Genomic DNA, 11032 nt, shown 5'->3' with positions numbered 1-11032 from the left:
CATAATCTTCAATATACATCTAACTAAATTTCACTACATAGTATAAAACAAAATCGCTTTTTCTGTCCCTATGTCCCTTTGTATGCTTAAATCTTTAAAACTACGCAACGGATTTTGATGCGGTTTTTTTTAATAGATAGAGTGATTCAAGAGGAAGGTTTTAGTATATAATTTATTAGGTTTTAGACAAAGTGGGCGAAGCCGCGGGCGGTAAGCTACTATAAATATAAACTCAAAAAAAATTAAAAAAAAATAGAAGGGGGGGTTTCCGCACCCCCCCACTTCACAGGGGGTCTCCCCTTACCTACCCCCTCCCTTTCCCTCCCCTCCCCCCCTTAATTCGTGCCGCAAATTTCTAAAGAAATACCAAAATGAGTCACAGTAGTTGTTGTGTTGTAAACTGCAAGAATACTGGCAGAAATAGTAAATGCAAGTTTTACCGATTTCCAAGAGCTACTTGGAAACCTGAACAATGCAAGAAATGGATAGCTGCCGTCAGGAGAATAGAGTAAGTAACATCGTATCCACATTTAAATCCTGTATTTGATATTAATCAAAGAATCCATTTTATCTATTTGAATTCAACTTTCTTTCAGTGCTGATGGATTGCCATGGTACCCAAGACCAAATGATTTAATATGCAGTGCTCATTTTATTGGTGGGAAGAAATCAGACGAGGCAGCCAGTCCCAGTTACATACCGACGATATTTCCTTCAATTTATCGTTCTAAAATACCAAATGAATCTGCAGCTTTGTCTCGGTACAAACGTTTCATGAAAAAGAGAAAGAAGAATGAATTATTTAACACCATACCGACCGACCAAAAATGTATTCACTCATCTGAAACATTTCATCGAGTAGAAATTACTTTAAAATGTGATCAGGAATGTCAAGTTGATATATTTTCAAAATCAAACAATGCAGGAAATACATTTATATGTAATAGATATATTTCTAACCAAGTATGTGATGCTGAAATACAGACAGAAATAGACAACTCTAATATTTATATTAAAAATTACAAGAAAATGAAGGACAATGAAATACCCCACAAAAAACATAATATATTGATATGGCAACTTCAACCGGAAAATCAGATTTTACTGGGTTTTCATTGATCATGAGCAACTTATGGATCTCGCAAGTTTGAACAACTTTCGATTGTTATTAAAAACATTTGCAATCTGTCACAAATACTGTATTTCCAAAGAAGATATGACTCTTTATTCTTTTAATAAATGTCTTTAGTCTTGTTTGGTGTTCACAGAACAACAATCTCAAGGATTTTCTATTCAACTTTAGAAAATGTAGCTAAATCAACAGCTAATTTTGTTTTTTGGCCAAATAAAGATACTGTTCAAGCTACAGTGCCAGACTGTTTCCGTGCATAATACAGTAACAGAAGAGTGATAATAGATTGCACTGAGTTCAGGATAGAAATTCTAGCTTCAGTAGATAATCGTGTATATTGTTATTCACATTACAAGAAGGGATTTACTGCTAAGTTGCTCATAGGTATTACTCCTGGAGGCTTCATTTCTTTTAAGTCTAAAGTGGCTGGTGGAAGAAAAAGTGATTCGCAAATGACGATAAAATCTGGATTGATTTCATTCATTCATTCATTATGCCTCCCTTTCTCAAAAATAAGAGGGAATTTTCTACAGAAGAGACTCAAGAAACATATAATATTGCCAGTGTAAGAATTCATGTCGAAAGGATAATGCAAAGGTTAAGTTTGATTCTGTATGTTTTATTATTGTGTCTACTAAATCCTTAATTATAAATGCATCCTCCGTTTGAAAGAAAGAAAGAAAGAAAGAAAAAAGCTTTATTGCCACAAAAACTTAGATTAACTTAACTTAAAAATTATTTATAATATTAGGCAATCGGAACAGACTCAGCCATGCTGTGGGCTAGCACCCGAACAGCGCTGATTTCAGTCTGCCCGCGTATTTTCCGAGGTCCTACATTTATATAAATACTAATAATAAAATTACATCTATAACTGTTCCTATCACTAAAAGTAAAAATTTATAAATACGTCTGCATATTGTGTACAGTGCGACACAAAAGAGATGACAAAAAATGAGGGCGACACCGTCGCTCATATAGCAACACTGATACTGCGACGCAAGCAATCTTGATACTATAGAATAAAAATCAAAAAAATAAAAAGTAATAAATACCGCGATTTAAAGTTGTTTCATTCATCATCGTGTAAATTTAAGACAAAAATACATTAGTATTTTAAATGACCTACCTAGGTCAAATTTTACTTAAATGTATTTGGAATTAGTTAATAGAAATCGGTCAAGCCATTTAGACTGCAGAGGCGCACATAGAATCAAACATACGAACAAACAAACATACATACATACAGCTCAAACCTAAGGCTCATACGTACGTACGGTTACTTACATATTTTGTAAAATTAAATTGTAATACTGAAATGATTTAAAAGAGCAACTATGGAGTTTCTTGCCGATTCTTCTCCATAGATACTGCTTTCCGAATCGGTGGTAAATGATAAAAATATGTATTGACGTTTCAAAAGTGCTTCTCGAAGAAGTCTAATTGAATAAATAAATGTTTGAGTTTGAGTTTGAGTTTGAAACAAACACATTACGCTCCTTCTGGGTCCGTCAGGTAAAAAAAACAAGGTGATTTGAAAACTACATATTTTTATTTATTTTTTGTAGATATTCTACTTCATTTTTACTCCCTTGCTCCACTATCCTGCGTACTGTGCTTTCAGAAACCCCTATAACAAACGAATTAAGATGAATAAAATCAAATAGTACATTTAACATATTTATTTAGTAGCTTAAAACTATTTTTTTTTTATGTCGGAGGCCAAGACTCACTTTGGATCCCTGCGTCCACTCTAGTAAGTAGCAAGTAAGGATTCATAGATAGCTGTATGAAAATAGTTATCACTATACTATTTAAGGCTGGTTGGATTGGATATAACTTCTTGACTCAAATTGTGCTGGTCGCACTATAAGAACTAGTTTTTGTTTACATACAAATAACCTTAAATTAAATTTCAAAAACGTAATAATCGCCATAGATACGTACATTAAACACTCGTCACTAATGGAATATTATATTTTACGTAGTACTGAGCAAAAATAAATAGAATCTCACCGGTATAATCTGCTGTACGTCTGTAAACGTTTTCCAAATATTTTTCTCGTTTTTCAGCTTGAAATTATGAGAAACACCGAATGAAAACTTTATATATGGCATCACGGACACCGCTACGTTTAACCTTTTTCATGATTTCTCCTTTTTTTAGTAAATTTCTTGTTTAAAATAACAATTTTATCTCAACTTCACCAAATAAACAACAAATTTTTATTCAACTTGACAGCTGCATTGATAATTCAGGGTTGCCAGATAATGAAAAAAAATTAGTTCCAAATTAATTAATTTCATCTCTTTTATGTCGCACTGTACATATAATATATGCATATACCTAAATACTATAAAATAAACAATATTATTATACTTAACTACATAAATATTTAAATAATTCGGATAGATAAGTGGGTATTTATATTATTTATGAATGAGAATATATAATATATGTATTGTAATATGTATATGGATGAAGATGAAGCTTCCATCACAGGTCTTAAAGCTGAGTGTTCTGCTAAGTCTGACAGATCTATTGTCATTGGCTCATAGGATATTTTTTGTTTTGTTGGAAAAATTTCATCAAAATATCTCCCTTTGGAATATTTTTCTTTGGCAAATTGGCGTGCACTTGGCCTACCCCACTGTTGCTCGTGACATGTTTTTGATAGGCTCTCTTCATGGTTTATGAAGTGGATCAAAGCAGCGATATGCTTGCATTTACCACTTTGATTATAAACACAATTACATTTAACACTAGTGACTACTCGTGCTCTATTCACGTTTAAAACCCTTTTGTAAGGTGGCAACGTAATAAATGTTTGCCTTATGATGAGAGTGTGAATTATTGAACTCTGCCCTTCTTTTGTTCTTAATTATTCTTCTACATTTCGGACATGTCCAGCCAATACCAACAACTTTCCTTTAATTACAGTTTATGGTTGGAATTTGATATCGTGAGTAACACCATGGACCCAATAAATATATATATATAGATTATATTCGTCCATGGTAACACTCACAAAAACGTTCTTCAAAACAATACTCATTTCGATCTGAAAACGATATATAATTTATTACTAGCGATACAGGAACATTTAAATGTGTTTACTGTTTTATAATGAAACCATTACAGTAGCTTTTTCTTATTGTTTTACTGTAAGTTTTACAACTATAAATGAAGTAAACAAACCCTGACACAATCAAAATTTAACACACTTTTTGGACTTGCCTCATTTGATTTAAATGACCAAAATAATTTCAACACCTTTTTTCCACCCAAATCGTGGTATCACAATAATTGAAGTTATACTTCTTTTGGCGCGATGGAGAAAAATGATGAGAGTTTTTACGATGCGCGCGCACACCGACACCCAAGGCCGACACCTAAATTTAACAGCATGAAGTTAGTTCTAGGTGGTATGAAAATTGATAACTATGTTCAAGTTGCATACCTATTCTAGTATTTTTTTCCATACGCCAAAGAAGTATAACTTCTAACGCGTGTATACATATAAGTACACACACTCTTTTTTTATTAGTCGAAAATATTTGTTAGTTTTCATATCGACATTTTTTCACCAATATACGGCCTAAACGTCAATGTGACAGATCACAGAGCCCACAAAGTTGTGGGCGCTAGTTGGCGCTGTAATCGTGCACAGAGCCAATAGCAATTATTTCAATTTTTATTTGCTGTAGGTACGCTGTACCTACGTCCTACATGAAGACTGTCGCATTCAACATTATCTTAAGAAAATATTTTGATTACCCCAATTGCTTTAAACATGTTGACATTACGATATACGATGTCTTTATTAAAGTAACGATGAGGATACACCGGGAGAAAAATATTGCTTATAAATTGCCTGAACCCGCTTATTGGCTTAACTTTTCATTAATAAATTTATTGTTTTTATTGATTTTGAATTTTTTGATGCACTTGCGGATAGCACAGTAAGATATAATTAGGTGTATGTAACTATTGCTATTAGAAGGAATAATTTTTATAAAAATAAACATATAAATGACTAGTCAATTGGGTATTTTGTATAGTTTTTATAAGTGGTGGGCGAAGTTTCTACTTTCAAAAAATACTTTACAAATCTGAGTTGTTTCTTGTTTGAGATAATTGTGCCTCAATCTTTACAGCAATAAAGTCATTTAATAGCCACGCTCACAGCTGACAGCGATACGTTTGCATCTGGAGGCAATTATCACAAAATTGATTGATTAGAAGTAACGGCGTCTTTAGTCATTATACTTTCATATTATATGGGATTACTTCATGATTAGGTACTTATTCTTATGAACAATTTTTTTTTTATACGTAGAAGTTTCTTAATTGGAAGTGCATTTTTTGTGCCGTCTTCAGGATAAGATCTACTAAAATCGATATTCGATAAAAAAAAATTGTTTTTTTTTATTAAAACAATTAAAATCTACCTATGCGTTTTACAGCAAAGTATTTCATTAATTAAAATTAAATTATAATCACCTCATAAAATCTAACTACTTGATTTTTAGATAAAATTTCTGTCGTAACATTAATTGGCACATTTTCGTAGAGGTGGTCTAAGACATAAGACTAGAAACAGGTGAGATTACCTACCTGAGGGGATTTCATGATGTTTTCTGACACCGCACAAATTCACAGGTGGTCTGCGGCCACCTGCATATAGCTGCATTGTTGTTTCCATTTTGTTTAGCATGCAATAAAATGTAGGTAGGTATTTATGTTCATTTATTTAGTATTTTATAAAGATTGCAAAAATTACAATACAATTTGAATTTTTGTTTCTACATGATTATTTTGCTGTCAATGGCTGGCTCGAAAATTTTGCAGTTTTCAACATTTTTTTCACCAACCATAATAGGCTACATTTTTTATCAAAGTTAAATGCTTTTATGTTTAAAAATATAATGGAAATGCTGCTCAAAAATTGTTCAAGTTAATATAAAAACGGTTTTCCCTATTCATGGACAAATACAAAAAAGACGCAAGCAAAGCTGCGGGCATTAGCTAGTTAATTATAAAAGTATCGATTGCAAGTACAAAGTGCATAATATGCGCTGATGGATAAAACGTGTTTTATTGAGTAGCAATGATAACAATAAGTAGGTTTTAGTTCAAGGCAATTATAGCAAAAGTTGTACAAATTATAGTTAAAACTAGTTTAATGCCCGCGGCTTCGCCCGCTTTGTCTAAAACCTAATCTACACTAATAATATAAAGAGGAAAACTTTGTTTGTTCGTTTGTTTGATTGAAATGAATAGGCTCATAAACTACTGGACCGATTTTAAAAATTCTTTCACCATTCGAAAGCTACATTATCCACGAGTAATATAGGATAGGTTTTATCCCGGAAATTCCACGGGAACGGGAACTATGCGAGTTTTTCTTTGAAACCGCGGGCGGAGCCGCCGGCGGAAAGCTAGTAAATTATATACAAAAACATTTCTCTTGAATCACTCTACTTATCTATTAAAAAATCCGCATCAAAATCCGTTGCGTAGTTTTAAAGATTTAAGCATACAAAGGGACATAGGGACAGAGAAAGCGACTTTGTTTTATACTATGTAGGTAGCTAAGATCATTTTACTTAATGATAGTGATAATATGTTAATAATCTTGATTAGGTACGTATACAAATTAGCACAGGGGGAGGTTTACGTAGAGACGAGCATACTACAGATATGCTCGCTGCAAGTAAACCGGCCCCCCCTGCGACAGAGGGTGGATAGCCCGGCAATAGGGCGGCATTATCATTATGCGATACCGTCGCCTATTGCCAAACTAGGGGCTTGGGCGAGTCGCCCAGTTGCGACACTCACCACGTAGGCGGCGGGGGTACAAGGCCTGGCTGTTAACCCCTGTCGCCGAAGATGAACGGTGGCCACCGTTGGGTTTTAGTGGGTATGGCTTCATGCGAGTCCCACATACCCCCTCGTGCAGTAAAACTGTAGAGGGGGATGCGTAAATGCATTTCCCAACGTTAAAAAAAAAAAAAAAAAAAAAAAAAAAAAAAAAAAAAAAAAAAAAAACGTATACAAATTGTTTGGTGGTCAAAGTTCTTTTAGTGGATACTTCCTTGTTCGTAATTTGTAATCGACTTCTATTAATATAATATCTATAGGTAACATACCTAATAAGTCACAATATATTTAGAATAATATTTTCTTTCTGATTAATTAGTAAAATACAATATGTTATAATAATTTATGTTGTAAAATGTCTTTAAAATGTCTTTTTAATTTATGTTAAAAAATGTCCGATGACACCAAACTTAAAAAATGATTTTCACCTAACGCTCATTTCATTTTATTCTTTTTTTTTCGTTCTAATATTTAAGGACATTGAGAATTGGAAATACCTACGTCATTTAATTATTTGAAAACAAGGCAATTTAACCATTAGGTACTTTTACAGCTGACAATAAATAGATCACTGATAAAGTGCCCTATTAACTTCTACAAAAAACTGTCTATTTTCTTTTAAAATAACAAAAAAAAAAATTAGTAACTACCTATATCTTTATTTTTTTAATTTGCAGCAAAACTAAGCATTAGCTATTGAATATCAACGTATAAAATTACATAACATAGCACCTGCATGAGAGGAGATGACGTCATGATATCACGTTTGTCTAGCCACGCAATATTCGACGTGCACTTTGTAAAAAGTTTAAACAAGGAATTAATTACTTACATTTGTATATTGCTCAGAAATTGAAGATAAATTAAACATTTTTATTATATTATAAATATGTAAATATTTATGGCCGATGAAAATATAGAATACCTATCAAATATTTTTGTAATTTTTTTAAATAATTTTACATATATGATTCATAAATTTACAATTGTAAGGCCTAGGCTAAAATCGCCATAATTCTCGAAGTGGCTTCACTTTTTTTCCCGCGACTTAATTTTAAACCACAAATTTGCACATATAAATTAGTTTTTCATAGAACTTATCTACCTGTATCACGGATCAGTTAAATGTAGGTACCATGAATATTGAAGGCACTTATTAACGTGCATCTTGGGCGGTAGATATTGTGGTTTAGCGGTTAACATCTTTCGGGAAAAAACCTTTGTGTGGCCTCAGCCTAATGTGTTGAAACTAAAATAAGTTATTACTATGTGCATTTAAGTAACAACTTTAGCTATACTATGTCATTAGTCATTACTACAATATCTGTGCAAGTTCCCGCGAAACGTTATCTGTTTTCAAGTGACGTATAATTTTGGCGGGAAAACAGATGATAATTTCATGAATAGCAATCATAATACGGAAACAGAGCCACGGAGCCCAGGGCCGCCTGTAATTGTGTCATCCGACGTCTACAATTGTTAACATGCTAGATTAACAAAGGAGTCCACTATTATGGAGTTATTTCTGTAGGTACATAGGATTTAACAATATGCAGTATACAATAATAGCACAATTTTGATATATTCAAATGCTGATGGGATTGGGTTTAGACCAGTTTACATGTACCTACGCTTAACATGTAGGTAGCCTTTCAGATTACGGGCAAAGTCAGCAAATCATATTATTATTTGTAGGTAGAGATTACATGATAAAAATATAGACTTCACAAACAGACAGAACAGTCAACAGAGACAGAGATTATTAATTAAGCTTTCCTTTATCTCGTTTTGTCAATGTTTTGTAGCCTTTAAAGCAAAGTTTATCAAGCTAAACATATCCATGTATGATTTAAGAAAGTTTCAGGATCAAATGTTTCAGAAATGTTTGTATACGTACCTACTACCTAGGTACTAGCTACTACACGTACGAACGTAACGGGTCTACCTACCCTTCATAAAATGACAAAATTTCTTAATTTACTCCATATTGTCCAGTTGTATATTGAACATTCTTAAATTATTATAAACATTCCTCTCCTATTTAACATTTTTTTGCACGTTGCTTTTATTTTTAAACTGCGAAAGAAAATATTTGATCGAAAGACGAGACTCGAGTGCGTCTTTCACTACTTATACCATTATGTTATGTACTCCTGAATGTCACTGTTTCCTAAACTGAAACGAAGCCAGGTCAACACACTAGTCAGCTATTTCAAGACCCAACACGCCAGTAGATTTAACAAACAATACTCCGTACCTGACCAGTTTTTAAAACAACTTTCACACGGCCTAAGCTTTTGTTTAAAGAGTGCAGCAAATAATAGAGGATGTGGATTCAAAGAAACCAACTCGCAGTGAATTGATGTTTCAGGTAATACTTATTAGCTTTTGCTTTGAGAATATGAATGATTGTGAATATTGTCTTAACTTAAGTGTAGATCGTAAATTCTAAGAAATGGTTAAGTTTTACCTAATTCTTATTGTTAATATAATGTGTTCATATTATTCTTTTTAAATGTTAATTATATCATCAGCTTACGTTATTGTTTAAATTGAAAAAAATGAATTAATTCGTTTAACCGATTTTTAAGCTCCTCTTAAACTCGCTTATATCTAAGCTTAATGAGGTTATTTCCTATATTATGGTTATTTAAAACAAAAAGAGCTGAATCATTTTTGCATAGTTAAAGATACTATTTGGACAGCGGACTTGCAGAGGAAGTCGGAAGAGAAGGCCTAGCTATCGCCAAATTTTGATGGATGATGGATTTGGATTTATCAAGTTAGTTGGAGCGATTTCATTATAATACTCGAGCTCGCTTCGAATTACAGAATGTAATTATAATAGACTAGCTTTCCGCCCGCAGTTTCACCCGCGTTTTGAAAGACAAACCCGCATAGTTCCCGTTCCCGTTGGATTTCCGGGATGAAACCTATCCTATGTGTTAATCCAAGTTACCCTCTATATGTGTGCTAAATTTCATTGTAATCGGTTCAGTAGTATTTGCGTGAAAGAGTAACAAACACACACACACACAATATATCCTCACAAACTTTCGCATTAGTAGGATTTTAGTTATTTTGTTTTCTGGGTGGAACAAGGAAATTTTCACCTTCGAATGTCGTTTTATTTATTTTCAAAAATAATGGAATGTTTTAGTAAAAAATTTTATCTTCAGTATGAAGGGTACTTTCCCTTTCTCTGGTGATGTAACATAATTCCACCCTGTAAATTGACATTAGTTAAAAGATTAGATAATTATGCATACTAAGGGAACCAATAATTTTAAGAATTTAATAATATTTCAACGTACCCAATTACACAATAAGTATCATTTAGTTATAACAGCATTATTTATAATTACATAGATTACTGTAAAGTGTAATAATTATGGCTGACATAATATATTAATCTTTATAGTCATTAAGGTAAAAGTAATATATTAAATGTCAAGCAGTGTATAGCAAATTATGAATTGGAATTACCAAACGGTACGAAGAAAGTTCGCGCTAAATATTATGATAAAATTTCCCTTATAGGTATTATTACTCTGATATAAAAATAGGCAGTCTACCTTCGTTTTGGTAACTTTTTAATTAGCTGTTTCAAATAAGGTTCACAGAAAATATATTTATAAGAGACTAAACAGTGAAATAAAATCGACGTTCCCAAAAACGACAGAGGTTCTCAAGTTTTAGCGCTTTTCCGACAATAAAAAATACTTTTTACGTTTATACCTTCAATGCAATTCAAATACTTACCTAATCCACACAAAATATAATACTTATATCTAATCTATCATTCTAAAAAAAATTCTTAGAAGAGATACTACACTAAGGGCTGATTTTTCAATCCTTGGTTAAAACAGCTTATTCATCGAATAACGTATTAAACTACCATTTCAAAAATGTATTCTAATTGTCCGTATTTGACAGTTTACAGGTGAAATTTTAAAATGTTCGTGTAATACTTTATTGGACAGATAAATTTTAACTAAGGTTTGAAAAATCGGCCC

The 11032-nt window shown here is 32.5% G+C and overlaps 1 long non-coding RNA gene across 1 annotated transcript; it reads left to right on the top strand.

Annotated features, from left to right (window-relative positions):
* Nucleotides 1-368: 368 nt before the first annotated feature.
* On the top strand, nucleotides 369-1740 carry LOC123703337. The gene is made up of 2 exons (XR_006752986.1): nucleotides 369-508; nucleotides 597-1740. It is a non-coding gene; the product is annotated as an uncharacterized LOC123703337 (long non-coding RNA).
* Nucleotides 1741-11032: the final 9292 nt, after the last annotated feature.

Source organism: Colias croceus, chromosome 2 (genome assembly GCF_905220415.1).
Source record: "Colias croceus chromosome 2, ilColCroc2.1".
Lineage (NCBI taxonomy): Eukaryota > Metazoa > Arthropoda > Insecta > Lepidoptera > Pieridae > Colias > Colias croceus.
Note: the sequence above shows the minus strand (reverse complement) of the source record. Positions and strands in the feature narration are given on the sequence as shown.